Consider the following 20,369-nt stretch of genomic DNA (forward strand, 5'->3'; position numbering starts at 1 on the left):
TTAAAAAAACAAAAAATTCTGATCTTATTCAAAATCTTCCAGATAAAGCAGAAAACAGAAGTCTCTTTAACTCATTGTAAATTTATTATGATTTACCCTAAATCAGACATGGTCAGTACAAGAAAGCAAAAGTATAGGCCAATGTCACTTGTGGACATACATGCAAAAATGCTAAATAAAATATTAACAAATAATTCAGCAATATATGAAAAGTACATCAAGACCAAGTTGTCTTTTTCCTAAATTACTGAAATGATATGATAAAAATCTATTAATGTACTTCAAATCATCAAAGGAAAAAAATCCTAAAAGATAATCGTGACCTAACAGAACTTCCTTGATAAAGAACGTTTAGCCTCATGTTTTGGAAGGCCCACTTCTTTATTGCCTGTATGTCTAGCTCATGTGCAGCACCGTTCTTGGCACGCTGTTGTACATGCTGCGTGAAAGGTGGACCTCTGGGCTGAGCTGAGCCTCTGGGATAATGGGGACCTAACGCATCATACAGGTGGGTCCAGCGAAGCCTCAGGAGCGTCCTCCAACCGGAGGGCCCGCTTCAGGCCTGATGCATGCGCACTGATTGCTCGAGCCTTTTTTTTTTTTTTTTTTTTTTGGCTCGCAGCTGAATGGTACGGCGCCTGCGCAATCCAGAAATTGGAGCAACCCAAGCAGAGTGGGCGGTGCTTCAGGGCCTGAGCGGCGAAGGACGTGGGCGTGGTCTGATCGGCACCTGCGCACTCTTCGGCCGCCTTGTGGGACGGGCAAGGGGCGTGCCGAGGGCGGGGGCCGTGAGGGAGGCTGGGCGGGCCTGGTGGACGGCGCGGCTGGGTTGGCTGCTTCCCTGAGGCCGGACTCAACGGATTCCGGCCGCGCCACCGGGCGACCTCGCCGCCCGGCCCCATCCCGGAGCCAGAGAGCGAGCGAGGCGGCGCCGCGCGGTAAGAGTCGGGGCCGAGCTCCCCCACAGTGTGCGCGGCCGGCGCGTTCCTCTCCTCAGCGCCGCCCGCGCGGCCAGGCCCCGGCGGCCCCGCAGACCCCGGCGGCCCGCGCCTGCGCGGTCCCCTCGCGGGCCCCCAGCCCGGCGCTCGCCTGCGCCTGCGCTTACCTCGCTAGCCCCCAGGCCTCGCGGGACCCCGGGCCTTCCGCGCCCCGACCCCCGTCCGCCCGCGACTCGGCTGCTTGGGACTCAGCTGGTTCTGCGCCTTTGCCCGCCGGTCCTCTCCCTCGCGGCCGGGAGAGGCCCGGGCCGCCGGCCCGTAGCCCCTGGCCCCTTAGACTCTGGTCCCTTCTTCTCTGGTTCTCTGGCCCCGGGCCCGAGGACGCGGCGGGCGGCGGACCCGGGCCTCCTGCGGGCTCCGCTTCCCCCATCCGCCGTGCTCCCAACCCGCGCCCCGCTCCGCGGGCCGGTCAGCAGGAGCAGGCGTAGTGTCCCTTTTTCCCGAGACCTGGTTAATTGAATCAGGTTGGCTGTGTGAATAACCTTGTGTTGTGCCGCGGAAATTTTGCATTTCCCGCAGTTTGGTCATTGTGTGGCTTCAGTGGTTACGTTTAAGACATCAGAGTTCGTTGGAGGGCAGCTCCGCTGGAGATGACTGGAAAAGAAATCAGTTTCTGCATAGTTTCGGCCTGCTTTCACGACCAAGTAAGAATTCCTGTGATCATTCAAATGCAGAGAATCTTGATTTGTTGATGCCCTTGGTAATTCGCCGGCAAGTAGGCGAGGACCCAGGGAAAATTCCCATAAATTCTCTTGTCCTGTATCGATTACAGAGAAAACGTGTGTGTTGTTAAAAGGGGGGGGGGAAATCTCCAGCCATTGAGATGTTTTGTAAGTTTGCAACAGATACACGAAACTAAAAAATGTTGTGCAGAACCCTATAGCGTTTGTTATCACCCTGCGGGCCGAATATTGAGATGAAATCAGAGTGTTGGGCTCGGTAGATATCAGCAGACATCACCATTATACGGGCAGGTTATCAAATAGCCAAATCGATGCAGAAGGGTATATGGAGTAAGAAGAAATAGGGTATTGACCTGGATAGGATTTTTTCCATAAAGAGATGGCTGACCCAATCATCTTTTCTCTTTAAGTCTCCCTTTCTTCTTTGATTTAGTGTTCTCCAAGCAGAGTCTTTAAAGACTCAGCAACTTGATGGCTGGAAAATGCTTCTTAGTTGCCTGTGCATACTCTAGATATAAAGGGATTTTCGTGATTTTTCAGGAAGAAAATGAATGTCGTGCTATAGAAAAGCTTTATCACTGTGCATCATGGCAACAGTCCAGATATGCGAGTCCCTAGTTCAGTATCACATTGTATGGAAAGTGATTATAGCAATTGTGGTTAAGGTGAGGTTTACATCAAAATTTCTGTTTTAAACATGGACTTTTGGGGTGTGTATCTGCAGTGTGTCCTCTTGAGATTTCTCTGAGGCAAAGGTTTTCTTTGTAACTGACTTGTCACAGAACGTCTTATGTTTCAGGTGACTCAAGGTGATAGTATTGCTTTGGTTCAAAATTACTATCAGGGTTGGGTTTTCATTACATTAAGACTTGCTGTATAACCATATGTGTATTTAAATCACATACCTTGTACATAGGTATTGTGAAAACTCCCCAGCTCAGTAGAGGAACAGTGACAGGGTGTCAGTAGGTGAGATAAGTTCTCTTGGCTTTGTAGCTTTGGGCAAGTCAGTTTTCCTTCTTGGGCTTCATTTCCCCATTTCAAAAGTGTGGGGTCTTGGGGAGGAGATGGAAAGGAGCTTGAGTAGCCAATTTTAATGTTTAATGGATCCTTGCCTACTTAGTCTTCTTCAGCCAGGGGTAGAAGTGGATCTTCTCACCAGTTCCGTGACATTGTGGTTGCTCCTCAAAGACCAGGGAGGTCCTACCCTAAATACAGAACAAATCTCAGAGAGGCTCTTTTTTTTTTTTTTTTTTTTTTTTTGTCTTTTTGTCTTTTCTAGGGCCGAGTCTGCAGCATATGGAGGTTCCTTGGCTAGGGGTCTAATCGGAGTTGTAGCTGCCAGCCTATGTCACAGCCACAGCAACGAGGCATCCGAGCTGATCTGTGACCTACAACACAGCCCATGGCAATGCTGGATCCACAACCCACTGAGCAAGGCCAGGGATGGAACCCCAACCTCATGGTTCCTAGTCAGATTCGTTAACCACTGAGCCACGATGGGAACTCCAGAACAAATCTTGGAGGTTCTTGGTCAGGCCCCTGAAATGGAATGTTGAGTGGGCCTCAGTGAATTGAGAAAAACATGGACATTATAAGGAGTTTTTCATAAAACTAAGTTTATTTAACTAAAGAATTGCCCTTTCTAGAAACCTCATTTTCTTGATGTTAAATTTAAATTTTATTTTACTTTTTTGTCTTTTGCCATTTCTTGGGCCGCTCCCTCGGCATATGGAGTTTCCCAGGCTAGGGGTCTAATCGGAGCTATAGCTGCCAGCCTACGCCAGAGCCACAGCAATGCAGGATCCGAGCTGCGTCTGCAACCTACACTAGAGCTCACGGCAACGCCGGATCGTTAACCCACTGAGCAAGGGCAGGGACCAAACCCACAACCTCATGGTTCCTAGTTGGATTCGTTAACCACTGCGCCACGACGGGAATGCCTACATTTTAATGACAGTGATAGTAAATGGTTGTATATGGGATTGTAAATGGCAAATACAAGGTTGGTTTTTTTAATCAAAATAAGGTATTTTTAGAAGTAAAGAGAACCTGGATTTTATTGTTTTGCTGTCATTGTAAGGGAGTTTAGAAAAAAGTTCCAGGGGCTTTCGATGCTGAGATTAAAATATAAATTACTTTTAAAGTATAAATATGAGTTTACTTTGTGGTCATTTGTCACAATACACAGGCAACTAAGAAAGCTCTGTTGAATTTGCTTGTTGTTAAAAGGTATTTCTATTCTGATCATCCTTTTCTACCAGATGTAAAATGTCAGGATATTTTTGTGTGTGTGCTTGTGCCAACAAAATAAGCCTAGGGAAATTCCTCCTGGTGGTTGGAATTGTTAGTATTGAGTAGACTGGCCGCCAAGGTAAAGAACCCCTGTGGGGGTTCTTCGTCAGCTCAGAAATCTTTCAGTATTGTGGTCTCAGTCTTTTGCTGTAAAACAACATGACCATCGAGAAATTAGGCTTACAGGTTCTATTTTAGATATGCTGAGGGGAGAAGTGACTGGCTGTGGTTTGTCCCAAAATGAATGTGACAAATGATCTTTGTATCTGTGAAATCTTAAAAATCTTTAACGATGAAAATAATCTTAATAGCAGATTCAGATTTTGAGTTATTGTAGGTATTTCTTTTGTACTTAAAAAAGCTATATATAGGAGTTCCCGTCGTGGCGCAGTGGTTAACGAATCCGACTAGGAACCATGAGGTTGCGGGTTCGGTCCCTGCCCTTGCTCAGTGGGTTAACGATCCGGCGTTGCCGTGAGCTGTGGTGTAGGTTGCAGACGCGGCTCGGATCCCGCGTTGCTGTGGCTCTGGCGTAGGCCGGTGGCTACAGCTCCGATTCGACCCCTAGCCTGGGAACCTCCATATGCCGCGGGAGCGGCCCAAGAAATAGCAACAACAACAACAACAACAAAAAAGACAAAAGACAAAAAAAAAAAAAAAGAAAGAAAGAAAAAAAAAAAGCTATATATAATGTGTATCAGACATACATTTTATTTTATTTTATTTTATTTATTTTTTGCTTTTTAGGGCTGCACACATGGCATATGGAAGATCCCAGGCGAGGGGTTGAATCAGAGCTGTAGCTGCCGTCCTATGCCACAGCCACAGCAATGTGGGATCCGAGCCACATCTGTGACCTACACCATAGGGCAATGTTGGATCCTAAACCCACTGAGCAAAGCCAAGGATCGAACCCACATTCTCCTGGATACTAGTCGGATTCATTACCACAGAGCCTCTATGGGAACTCCCGGGCATACATTTTAGAAGTGCCTTGAATTAAAATGTTTTTGTTTTAGGGCCACACCCGTGGCATATGGAGGTTCCCAGGCTAGGGGTCAAAACAGCTGTAGCTGCAGGCCTGCAACATAGCCACAGCAGTGCTGATTCCTTAACCCAGTGAGCGAGGCCAGGGATCGAACCTGTGTCCTCATGGATGCTAGTCAGATTTGTTCCCACTGAGCCTCGACGGGAACACCTTGAATTAAAATTAATAATGTAAAGAAAGAAAAACAGGACAAACAAACAAAAAAATTAATAATGTGGTCTCTTGTTCTTCAGATACTCACTTTGAGAGGACCAATTGCACTCATCCACCTCTGAGTTCTCCAGTTTCAAAGGATAGTGTGAAAATAGGGATGTTGGTCCATGAGAAAAGTGCAGATCTCTTCAGGTGTTCTTCCTGGCCTTTTCCTACATCTTCATTATAGTTTTTGTCTTTATTTTTTGGTTTAATCCAGAGATTTGCGCTTGTTTCTGTCTTTCTAAAATGCTAATCTGTTCATAGTCACTGCCGCTTCCCTTGCACAATTTAAGTCCTTCAAGGGCTCCCACTATCTTCAAAATCAGGTCTGCCATCCTTGGCTCTGTCCTAGGTTCTGGCTTCCACTCTCCAGCCCCTGCCCCCGCCCCCCACAAGTTTAGGTGCTTCATTGACCTTGGTTGAACTCTTGGTCCCTGGAGCTCTCTCCAGTCTCCTTGTCCTCTTCTAGAAAACTCTGATCATCACTTTCCAAACTCAGCTCAGATAGTCCCTTGCCTGGAGGGCATCCCTTATCCTGTCTCCTGCAGGCTTGTCTAGCAGCCTGTCCAGTTAAAATTTGGCTCCCTGTGTTTGTCTGCTCTCTGTACTAGCTCGTTTTATGCCGCAGTGCAGAGCAAAACGGAGAATGTGGCTAGACGGAAGGTTGTTGCATCTGCCAGGTGGAACAGCACTGCCAAAGAAGTGGATCATTTGTCACTGCCTGTAAGGAGCTTTTCACTCCAGGTGCACTTTGCCTCCCTGCCCCTAGACACCTCCCATCCATGCACACAAACTGATAGCCTATTTAATTGTATTTTAGTGTCTAATTTAAATCTAATTTCTTGACAGAGGAAACTGTCTCTAATGTCTGTTTATAATCCAGAAATGAGGCAGGCATCATCTTTGTTCCAAGCTCTGGAAGGAATATGCTCTCGGTGTGTATTTTTTCCCTTTTCCTCTTGTACATCACCTTGGGGTTTTTTTTGTTTGTTTGTTTTTGGGTTTTGTTTGTTTGTTTGTTTGTTTGTTTTTGCTTTTTAGGGCCACACCCGTGGTATATGGAGGTTCTCAGGCTAGGGGTCTAATCGGAGCTACAGCTGCCAGCCTATGCCACAGCCACAGCACCGCCAGATGGGAGTCGTGTTGGTGACCTACACTACAGCTCACAGCACTGCTGGATCCCTAACCCACTGAATGAGGCCAGGGATTGAACATGCAACCTCATGGTCCCTAGTTGGATTTGTTTCTGCTGTGCCATGATGGGAGCTCTAGGTTGTTGGGTTTTTTTTAAATTTTTTGGAAGGTAAAATTTTTTTTTTTTTTTTTTTTTTTTTTTGATCACCCTCAAAACATGTGGAAATTCCCAGACCAGGAATCCAACCCTTAACACAGCAGCAACAACCCTGGGTCCTTAACCACTAGGTCACCAGGGAACTCCATGGCTGGTAAAGTTTTAAGAGATTAAGGTATTAAATTTCAAGTTTGTCTTTTGTGCATATGGCCTATGGAAAACTAATGTTAAAGGGGAAGAATACTTTGTCTCTTAAAAAAACAAAGCCCCCAAAGAACTGAGTTCACCCAAAGGGAAAAAAGGACCCTGGTTAAGCTTAGGAAAGATGCAGAGAAACTGATGGTAGTGTTAAGATTTATGAAGAAATACCTGTTAAATTGAAAGCGGTCCCTTGCTTCCTCTCCCTTCTCTCGTTCTTGGGGAAAATCCCAACTCAGCCATTTTCCAGAGGCACCTTTTCACCTGTGAATCCCTGAGGCAGTCCGTTAGGGCTGCTTTTTTCCAGAACGGTCACAACTGGACACTTTATCCTGAGAGATGCTCCTTTCCTCCAGTGCCCTGAGTCCCACTCCATTCTTTCCTTGAAGCCTCCCTGGCCATGGTTTGCTCTGCCCACCAGGCCCAAGAGTTCTTGAATAGGAACTGTTGAGTTTTCTTCCTGCATACATTTCTTAAAATCTTGGCTTTGGCCGGTCTTAAATCTTTTGTCCTGTGTTCTTGTCCTTCCCCCTTTCCAGCCTCTGCATTTTCTGTGAGCTTCATCATATTGCCACACTCACTCAGATATGCTCTCTCTCCCAAGACAGATTACATACTGGATTTTTCAACCCTTGTTCCTCATTTTTGTTCTTTACACCCACTTCTTTTGTGTACTTATTCAGCCTTGCCTAGTCACCCAATTCAGGGCCTCTAGCCTTGGGGGTTTTTTTGAGACCTTTTTTTGGTTTATCTTTCCTTATGCCTTAGCAATTGTTTCCTCTCCCGTCAGTAACTTGTATCCATTAACAGTTATTCCTCATTCTCCACACCTACCAGCCCCTGGCTATAACTAATCCTTTCTTTTTCTGAATTTGCCTGTTCTGGATATTTTGTATAAATGGAATCAGACAATATGTAGCCTTTTGTCTGACTTCTTTCATTTAGCATAATGTTTTCAAGGGTTATGCATATTGTAGCTTTTTAGTATTTCATTTCTGTTAGGGCTAAATAATAGTCCATACTTTGTTATCTATTCATTAGTTGCTGGATATTTGGTTTATTCCACCTTTGGCATAGGAGTTCCCGTTATGGCACAGTGGAAATGAATCCAACTAGGAACCATGAGGTTGTGGGTTTGATCCCTGGCCTTGCTCAGTGGGTTAAGGATCTGGCATTGCCGTGAACTGTGGTGTAGGTCGAAGACAGGCTTGGATCTGATGTGGCTGTGGCTGTGGCTGTGGTGTAGGCTGGCAGCTGTAGCTCTGATTAGACCCCTAGCCTGGGACCCTCCATATGTTGTGGGCTCGGCCCTAAAAAAGCATCAACAACAACAACAATAAAATCCTGCTGTAAACAACCATGTACAAGTTTTTGTGTGAATAGATGTTTTCAGTTCTCACTTTGTCCTAGGGTAGCTGTGTTAAACTTTTTGAGGAACCACCAACTGTTTTCCAAAGCTGCTCAATTTTACATTCCTTCCAGGGTGTGAAGTTCCAGGTTCTCCATTTCCTCATTAGTGTGTGGGTTTTCGGGGCATACTTTTTAAAAACATGGGACATTTTTGACACTTCAGCTTTTTTTGTTTGTTTTCCTCACTTAATACTTCTGGAAATTCCATTAAATCGGCTGATATCCATTCTGACTCACTGTGATTAATGGCTTCATAGTACTGTTCTATAGTGTAAATAGGCTATTCATTCAGTTCTGTACCAGGCACTGTTCTAGGCTCTGGGGCAGCAGCATTGAACAAAACAAACAAAACCCTCTGCACTCTTAGAGTTTACTTTCTAGTAGAATAGGGGATGGGAAGTCAGGAAATAAGTAATATAGCATAGGGTTTTACCAGCACAATTTGAGTCTGTGGCAGCACTCTGAGTAGTGTATGTGAATTATTGAGATTGTCCCTCCAGTAAAGTCTACTTTAAATTATTCATGGTGATGTTTAGGGAAAATAATCTGGGTCATCTAGAGTGGTTAGACCTAGAGGGAAAAATGATAACCACCCCCACTCCCCCAGTCAAGGTAGATTTGTATTGATATGCAGCCTAGTTGGGCCTGCACTAATTCCTCTATGTTGGCTTTAAAGGTGATGAGGTTAAATGTTTTGGTTCTGATTTCTTTGTTTTTTTTACATATCTGACTTTGAAATGAAGTTAGAAATGCATACTTTAGACACACAGTTATTCAGCCTTCATGTTACCCATCCAGGTCTAAGGCTTGTTCAACCAGACCAGCTCCATCATGATGGAATGCTAATCATCTGTCAATATTCAGAATGTCATTCTAGTGGATAAAATACTATTTTGCAGAAATGTAGGGGGGTAATTCAGTTACTGACATTCCTTGTTTTTTTTTTTTTTTTTAAAAAAAAGTGAGTTTCTGCTGTGGTGCAGCAGAATCCGTGGTGTCTCTGGAGCGTTGGGACAAAGGTTCAATCCCCTGCCTGGCACAGTGGGTTAAAGGATCTGGCATTGCTGCAGCTGCTGTGTAGGTCGAAACTGTGGCTTGGATTTGACCCCTGGCCTGGGAACTCCATATGCTGCAGGGCAGCCAAAAAAGAAAAAAAAAAAAAAGCAGCCTGCAAGTTTATTTTATCTTTTACATTTCTGAAGATCTAGTGTTGAATGTAAATGCTAATCCAGATACCGTCTAGCTGTCTGGGATCTTGATCACCTCCTCTCCTGCCTTTGCTCTGGCGTCTGCTCCCCCACCTGACCTGTGTTTAATTGGGTTGGGTTCCAAAACTTTATTTATAAAACTAACTTAATTCATAAGGTTTATGAAGTTTCGGTTAGTAGCACTGTGGGAGCTAATGGGCATCCATAGCGCCCTGGTTGAAAGCATTCATTTAATGTGTACCTTTCATGAATTATACTCCTCTCATAATACATCCTAAGATAGTTCGAACAAATGTTATTTTCCTTAATTTTATAAGTGAGGAAATGAGGTTAAGAATACAGAGTTAACCGGTGACCGAGCTTGGATTTGAGCCCAGATTTCTGACCGTCTTGTGTTCTTTTTGCTATAACATGTTGCCTTTCAGCTGGAATGCATTTGTCATATGGTTGAAGGAATTATAGTGTCATTTCTCCTGGAGAATAGAAGACTAGATAGGGCATTGTTTCCCCTGTAATTGAAATGTTTGAAGAGCTTTCGCATGGAAAGAGGACTGGATTTATTTTGTGCTGCTTTAGCAGATTCTCTTAACTGGTAACTAAGTTGCACTGACATTGAGCCCCACATAGGAAACACTGCCCAAGAGTTGAAGGGGCACCTTGTGACAGTGGTTGTGGGGGTGTCATAGGAGGACAGGTGGGAGACTAAACTTGATGCCTGCCTGGCCTCACCACAGTCCTCTTCTTTGCCTCCTCCCTCTCCTCCTTTCCTGCCTGAGTGAGGTGAATAAGGGTCATCAGCCACCTCTTGTACACGTCGGGGCAACACCTCTGAAGTGTCAATCTGTAGAGTAACAAGGAATGTTTTGCTGACCTGCTTCCATATAAGCTGCTGGTTATGGTCAGGATTTGGAACAGGGGAAAAAAGGGAATTGGGCTTTTAGGAGTAGCCGGGGTTTGAACAAAGGAGAGGCAGTAATGAGCATTCTTGAGGTGAGGAATATAGTCACTTGTATTTCTATATGAAAGTCAGCAGAGAGAGGGAAGGCATATCCTTGAGTAGAGAAAGGCTGACACTTTTTCTGTAAAGGGCTAGGTAGTAAACGTTTTAGATTTTGCAGGTCTCTGATGCAACTAATCAACTCTGTCATTGTAGCACAGAAGTACCCATAGAAACACATGAATGAATGAGTATACCTGAGTTTCAATAAAGTTTTCTTTGTGGACCTGAAAATTTAAATTTTATAGACTTTTTGGTGTCAAAAAATACTCTTTTGATCCCCCCCCAAACATTTAAAAATGCAAAATATTCTTAGTTTGTGGACTGTACAAAAACAAGTGATGAGCCAGATTTGGCCCATAGGCTGTAGTTTGCTGTTTGTCCCCTGTCATAGAGAAGCAGGAAACATAGAGGGCTTGGGAAACCAGGCCAGGGGTTAGACTTAAGGTGGTATAAAAAAGGACACTGTTTTTGCATTGTAATGAAAAATTTAAAGGTCATTTGTGTTTACATGTGTGCCTGAAAGCATCTTGGTGTCTATTAAAACAAAACACTTCTTCACTGTGGAAAATTTCAAATAATCACAAAGTAGAGAAAATATAATGAAACCCAGCAGTGATGTAGTCATCACCCAACTTTAGCATTTATCAAGTCTAGGCACTTTGTATTTCTGTATGAATTTTATTATATATGTGTGTGTATGTATGTGTGTGTGTATATGTGTGTGTGTGTGTGTATGTATATATATATATATATATATATTGCTTTGTAGGGCCACACCTGTGCCAAATGGAGGTTCCCAGGCTAGGGGTCGAATTGGAGCTGTAGCTGCTAGGCCTACACCACAGCCACAGCAACACTGGATTCGAGCTGTGTCTGTGACCCACACCATAGCTCACAGCAATGCCGGATCCTTAACCGACTGAGCGGGGCCAGGGATGGAACCCGAAACCTCATGGTTCCTAGTTGGATTCGCTTCTGGTGCACCATAGTGGGAACTCCTTCTGCATGTATTTTATTTTATTTTTTATTTTTTTCTGCCACCAATATTTTCACCTTGGCTTTGTTTATTTATTTATTTTTAATTTTATTAAAAATTTTTTTTTTCTGTATGAATTTTAGAGTCAGCCAGCTATTTATACAAAAAAGCTTGCTTGAATTTGGATTGTGTTGGCTGTATAGATAAATTTGGGAGAAATGACTTTCTTTCTTCCTTTCTTTCTCTCTCTCTCTTTCTCTGTCTCCCTCTTCCTTCCTCCCTTCCTCCCTCCCTCCCTCTTCTCTTCCTTCCACCCTTTCTTTCTTTCTTTTCTTTTTCTTTCTTTGTATTTTTAGGGCTGTACTTGCAGCATATGATAGTTCCCAGGCTGGGGGTTGAATTGGAGCTGCAGCTGCTGGCCTAACCATAGCAACTCGGGATCCAAGCCGAGACTGTGGCCTACATCACAGCTTGTGGCAATGCCGGATCTTTAACCCACTGAGCGAGGCCAGGGTTTGAAACTTTCATCCTTATGGATACTAGTTGGGTTCATTACCACTGAGCCATGACGGGAACTCTGTTGGAGAGGCAACCTTCTAAAAATATTGAGTCTTCCAATCCATGAATATGATATCTCTTTCAATTTATCTATTTATTTGTCTATTTATTTGTTATTTTTTTCTTTTTTGCCAACCCTGCGGTGGCATATCCAAGCCTCAGTTGCGACCTCTGCCACAGTAGCGGCAATACCAGATCCTTTTACCCACTGTGCTGGGCTGGGGATCAAACCTACATCCTGGAGCTGCAGAGATGCCCATCCTGTTGCACCATAGCGGGAACTCCTCTCTCAGTTTATTTAGATCTTTAATTTCTCTCAGCAGTGTTTTAGTCTTCAGTGTACAGATCTTTTACCTTTTCGGGTCAGATTTATCCCCTGAGTATTTTGCATAGTTTGGTATCATAAATAATAGTAAAACATTTCAATTTCCAGTTGTACATTGTTAACATGTGGTAATAGCTGTAGATTTTTATTAGAATTGAAGGTTTCCTTCTACTCCAATTTTACTTGAGGTTTTTTTTGTTTTTTGTTTTTTTTGCTTTTTAGGACTATACCCATGGCATATGGAGGTTCCCAGGCTAGGGATCTAATTGGACCTGCAGCCGCTAGCCTATGCCACAGCCACAGCAACTCGGAATCTGAGCCTTGTCTGCAATTTACACCATAGCTCACGGCAACTCCGGATCCTTAACCTACTAAGCAATGCCAGGGATCGAACCTGCAACCTCATGGTTCCTAGTCAGATTCGTTAACCACTGAGCCACAATGGGAACTCCCTTCATTTGCTTTTTTTTTTCCCCATCTTTCTTTCTTTCTTTTTTTTTTTTTTTTTTGGTCTTTTTGCCATTTCTTGGGCCGCTCCCGCGGCATATGGAGGTTCCCAGGCTAGGGGTCGAATTGGAGCTGTAGCCACCGGCCTACGCCAGAGCCACAGCAATGCGGGATCCGAGCCGCGTCTGCAACCTACATCACAGCTCATGGCAACGCCGGATCATCAACCCACTAAGCAAGGCCAGGGATCAAACCAGCAACCTCATTGTTCCTAGTTGGATTCGCTAACCACTGCGCCACGACAGGAACTCCCCCATGTTTCTTTAGCTAGAATCTGAGTTATTGATTTGAGAACTTTGTCTTTTTTAAAATAGGTTTAATATCATAAATTTTCTTTTAAGTGTTGCTGTAGGGGCATCACACAGACTTCGATATCTCATGTTTTCATTTTCATTCAGTTTAAAATAAATTGTGGGGCAATTCCCATCTTGGTGTAGCAGAAACGAATCCGACTAGGAACCATGAGGTTGCAGGTTGGATCCCTGGCCTCACTCAGTGGGCTAAGGATCCAGCGTTGCCATGAGCTGTGGTGTAGGTCGCAGACACGGCTTGGATCTGGTGTGGCTGTGGCTATGGTATAGGCTGGCAGCTCTAGCTCCAATTAGACCCGTAGCCTGGGAACCTCCATATGTCATGGGTGTGGCCCTAATAAGACGAAAAGACAAAAGAATAAAGTAAATAAAATAAAATAAAATACATGGTAATTTCCCCTTTGATTTTCTCTCTCTCCCCTTTTTTTTTGGTCTCTTTAGGACTGCACCCTTAGCATGTGGAAGTTCCCAGACTAGGAGTCAAATCAGAGTGGTAGCTGCTGGCCTATGCCACAGCCACAGCCGTGTGGGCTCTGAGCCACGTCTGTGACCTATTCCACCACAGCTGACGGCAATGCTGGATTCTTAACCTACTGATCAGGGCCAGGGTTCAAACCCGAGTCTTCATGGATACTAGTAGGGTTTGTTACTGCTGAGCCGTGACAGGAACTCCTGATTTTTTCTTTGACTCATGGATTATCTAGGAGTGTGTTAGTTTCTAAGTATTTGAGAATTTCCCAAATATTTTTCTATTATTTTCTTATTTAATTAATAAAGACTCTTTTACAGAAATCCACAATACCACTATCTCATCTTAAAAGAGCAACAATTCAAAAAGAAGGATGGATGGATAGAAAGGATTGAAAGAACACAGAAAAGTTCAGGGAGAGATGTGTGTCCATCAAGATGTGTGATGAAAGGCCAGTGGGTCAACTCAGACTGGGTGAGGGTGAGAGTGAGGAGAGGGCTGGACACCAGAGGAAGGGCAAGTCCAAGCTGGTGACTGACTGAGTGAGGAAAGCAAAGGAAGGCTATTCTGGGTTAGACCCCTGAGTGATGAAAGCAGTGGTGATCATATCTGGGAGGGGATGCCTGGAAGGCAGAATCGGAGCTGTCATGGGGATTGTCCTGGGAAGAGAGAGCCTTCTTTTTCTGCTGGTAGTGTGAGGAGAAGGAAGGAGGAAGTGAGAAATTAGGATAAAACGGGTTTGCATCTGGTGTAGTGAGGAGGGAAGGATACCATCATTGATTTACAGGCATTTCCACATGCTATATGGTGTGGTCCTGAGGCAGGTCCTACTTGGGAGCTCTTAGCTGATACCTGGAGATGTGAGAACTGGGGTTGGATGTGAGTGAGGTGCCCAGAGCCACATAACTAGTGAAGGGTGGAAGTAGCACTTGAACCCAGGCTCTACCTGAATAATGTGAGCTCTCCCCACCAGGTTGAATTTGTGAGTGCCTGCCCACAGTGTACCAGGCTGCTGTCAGATATCTGCCTTCTGGCATCATTGCTGTGTGTTTAGTGCTGTGGCCCAGAGCAATGCTACTCTTCTCTTTGAAAAACCTGTTTATTATGTGTTTTAAAGTGCTTAGAAGGGATGGTCGTTTTTAAAACTGATATAGTTAAACTACTAATTTTTTCAGCAAATCAGAATAGATAGACCATTTTCAGAGGTAGGATTTGGTAATTTAGGGAGTAATATTTTGAACCTAGGAAATGGTTTTGAAGGCTTAGAATTTGAAAGCCTTTTCTGCTGAGTTGGCGGTGAAGTGCTGTCCCATTTATGTGGGAGTCTGTTCTCAATATCTGCTACCAGTAACCTGTTACTGAAAGTCAGAATTTTCTAAATCAGGCAGTAGTGTTCTGAAATTTTACTTTTTAAAAATTAGAATGAAGCATTGGGAAGAAACATTAATTTTACATGTTGTATTTCCTTGATACTGAGTTTGTGATGTTGTCCTGAAATTCTTACATGTCATTGAGTTTAGCGCTTGGACTTGTAATACATTATTTAGACAGTGAAGACAAGCAGTGTATCCTAAATTGGCAACAGAAAAGTCAGTGTAATTGAAATATATGGTGAGTCTCAGCATTTTCAGAAGGAAGTATGGACTGTGACTTTTGGAACTCAGAAGGAAGTGCTTGCCATAATTTTCCTCTTTTTTCCCTCTAACATCCTCATCCTTCCACTGATAAATGAGTAGAAGTTTACACTGAGTTGCATGATGTCTTAAAACAGGCTGTGTAACAGGTGTCTAGAGGGGGCTTCCAAGATTTACTTTTTTTTTTTTTTTTTTTTGCCACAACCATGAAATACAGATGTTCCCGGGCCAGGGATTGAACCCATTTCACAGCAGTGATGATGACTCCAGATCCTTAACCTGCTGAGCCACCGGGGAACTCCTTCACATCCTGGCTTTGATTTTGTGTGTCTGTCAGTGTTTGGTCCCCTGTCTCTGTAATTTTTTTTTTTTTTTTGGTCTTCTTTTTTTAGGGACGAATCTGCGTTTTATGGAAGTTCCCGGGCTAGGGGTCCAATCGAGCTGCAGCTGCTGGCCTACGCCCCAGCCATAGAAATGCAGGATCTGAGCCGCGTCTGTGACTTCCACCAGAGCTCAGGGCAAGGCCGGACCCTTAACCCACTGAGCAAGGCCAGGGATCACATCCAAGTCCTTGTGGATACTAGTTGGGTTTGTTAATTGCTGAGCTACAAGACGGGAACTCCTGAAATCAAATTCTAATCTATTTCATCTTGTTTAGTTTAGAGAGACTTCCTTTGTGGTGCTGGCAAAACATTTCTCAAATCTGAAATTTTTAAGCTTCTTTTAAAGAATTTATTACATTGCTACATTTGAATGATTAGTGCAATACAAGAGAAAATGTTTCATTTTATATTTCAGTTCAGAGTTTGTTTATAAATGTACAAATACATTGAATGGATATTTTTAATTAAAAATATGGTGGACAGTTATTTTGTGAAAACAGTATTGTGTAATTTTGTAACTGCCTGCCAAAAATCTGAGCATAAAGCCATGGTTTGAAGGGGTCCTGAATAAAGATTTTCTTTTTGTAAATATTCAAAAACTTTGGCTGAATAGGGAGAGGAGACTGAAAATTTCTTGCATTCTGGGAGTTTGAATTTTGGGAGCCAATTTGTTTTGGACTAAATCTGGAAAAATCGTTTGTGTATTGTAGCCAGAAATTCTTTTGGGCTGTCCTTTTCCAGCCTTGTCATTTGTCTGGAATGTTATTTATCGGCAGTAGTTTAACGGCCTTTCAGTTGCTTGTATTAAAAAGAAAAGATCTCCAGAAATGGATCTGACGAGGTCTTGATGTAAGATTAGATTTCTTTGTTATTATTCTCTGGAAAGCAGTAAGAAGGAGAATACTTAACAGTTCTGAGTTTGAATAATGCAGTGAGCTTCTGGTTGTTTCTAAAGATTTCCTTTTGTTAAATCTTGTAGAGTAGTAGAGAGAAATCAAATTAGTATGAGTGGGCTTTTCTGTGGTCAAAAGAAATGGAAATAGAATTGCCCTTTTGGATTTTTATTGCTGGTAGTTAACTCCTTTTTTCTAGCATGTCTGTCAGTAGTTGCAGTTCAGAGAAAAGAGCTCAGACTTTGGGCAAGCTGCTTAATTCTCTAATCTCAGTTTCTTCCTCCTTTCCAGGCGTGTAGGACAATTATCAATCAGATGTTCTGGTGCTGGGCAGCGTAGTCTTCCTCTAGGCCGCTTACTCTGGTACTTAAACATGAGCAACATCAGCACAGTATCTCATCCTCCTTGTTACCCTCTGACTCTGCCCGTCACAAAGCCAGATTTTTGAAACATACTTCATCCTTTGTCTCCTATGCAACTTTTTATGCAGTTTCAGTGAGGTCTGATCTCCCCCCAATCTTCCGTTTGTGTCAGCCCTGCTTGCCATCGCCTCCTCCTGGCCACTTTCAGCGTCTGCTTGGGAGCGTGGTGGCGAATCTACAAGACAAAGTGCCCAAGCAGACGCTTCTGGCCTATGCCACAGCCACAGCAACATCACATCTAAGCCAAGTCTGTGACCTACACCACAGCTCACGGCAGCGCCAGATCCTTAACTCATTGAGCAAGGCTAGAGATCGAACCTGCAATCTCATGGTTCCTAGTAGGAACCAGAAAGTGCATTTAAATGTATACATTTTAAAGACAGACTTGGAATTGGGACTCCACTGAAGAAGCCAGGCTTCAAATGTTGCCCAGTGCAAGTGGTCGTGTATTCACAGTGTGACAGACAAGGAGAGGGGCCAGGAGATGCCTTTGGGCCTGGGATTCTCTGCTTGGTCTGGATCCACATAAAAAGACATTACTCCTTGGAGTTCCCGGCGTAGCACTTTCTGGTTGTGTGTTGCAGTTCACAAGAAGGACGGTTAAGAACATATATGTTAAGGAATTCAGTATAGGAAGGCTATTGTGTTATGATTTATTAAAACATTTCTCATTGAATTTCTTCTCAGCTATTTGTTTGGTTTTGTAGCACTCGTGATTGTATCAATTGGTGGTTGGTTTTGATTCATTTATAACCTTTGCTTACAGACTTCAGCTGAGTTTGCTAAATTCCAGTTTTTCTGTGGACTTTTTTTTTTTTTGCTCTTTTAGGGCCACACCCACGTCATATGGAGGTTATCAGGCTAAGGGTCAAATGGGAGCTGTAGCTGCTGGCCTATACCACTGTCATAGCAATGCCAGATCTGAGCCACATCTTCAGCCTACACCACAGCTCATGGCAACGCTGAATCCTTAACCCACTGAGCAAGGCCAGGGATTGAACCTGTGTCCTCATGGATCCTAGTCAGATTCGTTTCCACTGCACCATGACCAGAACTCCTCCAGTTTTCCTGTGACAGTGTGATTCCTTCTCAGCATTTTAAGTGTCCTTTTAGTTTAAAATTTTAATATGATCTCACATTTTGAATGTGGAGTTTGTAAAGTAAGAGAGGTAAATGTATTTAGGTTGCTTGTGTTGAAACCTTTTTTAAATTAAAAAAAAATTATTTATTTTTTGTCTTTTTAGGGCCACGTTCGCAGCATGTGGAGGTTCCCAGGCTAGGGGTTGAATTGGAGCTGTAGCTGCTGGCCTGTGCCAGCCTACACCACAGCCACAGCAATGCCAGATCTGAGCTGCATCTGCAACCTACACCATAGCTCACCATAGCTCACGGCAACACCCACTGAGCGAGGCCAGGGATTGATCCTGCATCCTCGTGGATACTAGTCAGATTTGTTTCAGCTGAGCCACTATGGGAACTCCTGGGTTGAAACCTTTTTTAAGAATCGTTTTAGGAGTTCCCGTCATGGTGCAGTGGTTAATGAATCCGACTAGGAACCATAAGGTTGCGGGTTCAATCCCTGCCCTTGTTCAGTGGGTCAAGGATCCATTGTTGCCGTGAGCTGTGGTGTAGGTCACAGACATGGCTCGGATCCCGAGTTGCTGTGGCTCTGGCGTAGGCTGGCAGCTACAGCTCCAATTCGACCCCTAGCCTGGGAACCTCCATATGCCGCGGGAGCGGCCCAAGAAATGGCAAAAAGACAAAAAAAAAAAAAAAGTTTTAGTGGGATGTTGATAGACATAAAAAAAATCATAGCTAATAAGCAGTTTCTTCTTGGAAAAAAAGGATTTTTTTTTTTTTTTTTTTTTTTTTTTTTGCTTTTCAGGGTGCACCACAGCCACAGCAATGCCAGATCTGAGCCACATCTTCAACCTACACCACAGCTCACAGCAATGCCGGATCCTTAACCCACTGAACAAGGCCAGGGATTGAACCCCCAACCTCATGGTTCCTAGTAGGATTTGTTTCTACTGCACCACAATGGGAACTCCTAAAAAAAAGTTTTGATTCCTGGTTCTGAGGGTATAAATCATGAAATAGAACATTTGAATTTCTGAGAGTTTCCACTGTGGCACAGAGGAAATGAATCCAACTAGGAACCATGAGGTTGCGGGTTCGATCCCTGGCATCGCTCAGTGAGTTTGAGGATCCAGCATTGCCATGAGCTGTGGTCCAGGTCACAGATGCAGCTAAGATCTGATGTTGCTATGGCTGTGCAGTAGGCTGGCAGCTATAGCTCCGATTGGACCCCTGGCCTGGGAACCTCCATATGCCATGTGTTGGGCCCTAAAAGCAAAAAGCAAAAAAAAAAAAAAAAAAAAGGTCCTAATCCATCCCCCTCACCTTGTAAACAGAGCTCACAGAGTTAGCATGACTTGCTCAGGGTCATGCAGGTGTGCCAGGACAGCGACCACAATCCAGGTTTCCTGATCACTGTTCAGGGAACTCCCTACCATATATTTTCAGTGTTTCTTGATGTATAATTTTCAGTGGAAAGGAGCCAGAAGCAAGTGTTGTTTGTTGACTTCTTTGTGCCACAGTGTATAATTTCATGAAGTAGTGAGTAAAAATAACCTTTAGTCATTGCTTATGAAGGGTTTCTCTTACAGAGTGTCTTTTGAGTTGCTGCTTTTATTTTAACAAGGCATTAGTCATACTTGGGGCATGCAGTGTGTTATAAATTAGGATGGCTCCCTTTATCCCATCTTTACTGTGGGCTGCTACCCTACTAAGGTGAATTATTTAATTTAATCCTCTCAACATTCTTAGAGGGTAGGTAGTGTTATTTCTAGCTCATTTTACATATGAGGAAACTAAAATTTCAGGTTAAGTAACTTGCCTAGGGACATAGATTTGATGGATGTGGTGGGTGGTGCAGTCTCCCATACTGGTTTTTAAAATAACCACAGTGGATTTAAATATTATCAGTTAAATAACAATTACATTTAAGTAATTTAAAATGGCAGTACATTTAGTGTAACACAGGGAAAAAATGGTTCTACTTGGAGTTGAGGAGGAGGTGCCCAGAGGAGTTCAGAAGAAGAAGTGGTAAACCAGTCAGGGTCCTGGTGAGACTTCAGGACAAGGGCCTGGGGGCCACCCCTGTAGTTACCACCAGGGCTTTGTGTCTCACACTGTGCCAGGGCTGAAGATGCTTCTCGGTGAGGGATGGCTTCAGAGCCCCCTCGTGGTCTCCAGGGTGGTTTGTGTTCTCTTCCATTTAGGGTGAATCTTTTTTTTTTTTTTTTTTTGATTTTTAGGACCTCAAGTGCTGCACATGGAAGGAAGTTCCCAGTTGAGGGGTTAAATCAGAGTTGCAGCCGAAGGCCTATGCCACAACCGCAGTAACTAGCCATAGCTTATAGCAGCGTCGGATCCTTAATCCACTGATCGAGGTCAGGGATTGAACCTGCATCCTCATGAATACTGGTCAGGTTTGTTTCCTCTGAGCGACAGCTGGAACTCCATGGGTGGATCCTACTTGATGCAATGTAATGACAGTTAC

General features: G+C 43.8%; 1 protein-coding gene across 11 annotated transcripts in view; it reads left to right on the plus strand.

Moving 5' to 3' along the window:
* SPECC1L (sperm antigen with calponin homology and coiled-coil domains 1 like) overlaps positions 772-20,369 on the plus strand; it is a 131,029-nt gene continuing 111,431 nt past the window's right edge. For 2 of the 11 annotated variants that reach the window (XM_021073796.1, XM_021073801.1), the window contains exons 1-2: positions 1,085-1,642; positions 20,125-20,298. The gene's annotated coding sequence lies outside the window, so the exon portion shown is untranslated. Of the gene's footprint in view, positions 939-1,061; positions 1,643-20,124; positions 20,299-20,369 lie in introns of those variants that run through there. The other 9 variants (XM_021073799.1, XM_021073797.1, XM_021073804.1 and 6 more) reach the window with 9 other exon arrangements.

This window comes from Sus scrofa, chromosome 14 (assembly GCF_000003025.6).
Source record: "Sus scrofa isolate TJ Tabasco breed Duroc chromosome 14, Sscrofa11.1, whole genome shotgun sequence".
Taxonomy (NCBI): Eukaryota; Metazoa; Chordata; class Mammalia; order Artiodactyla; family Suidae; genus Sus; species Sus scrofa.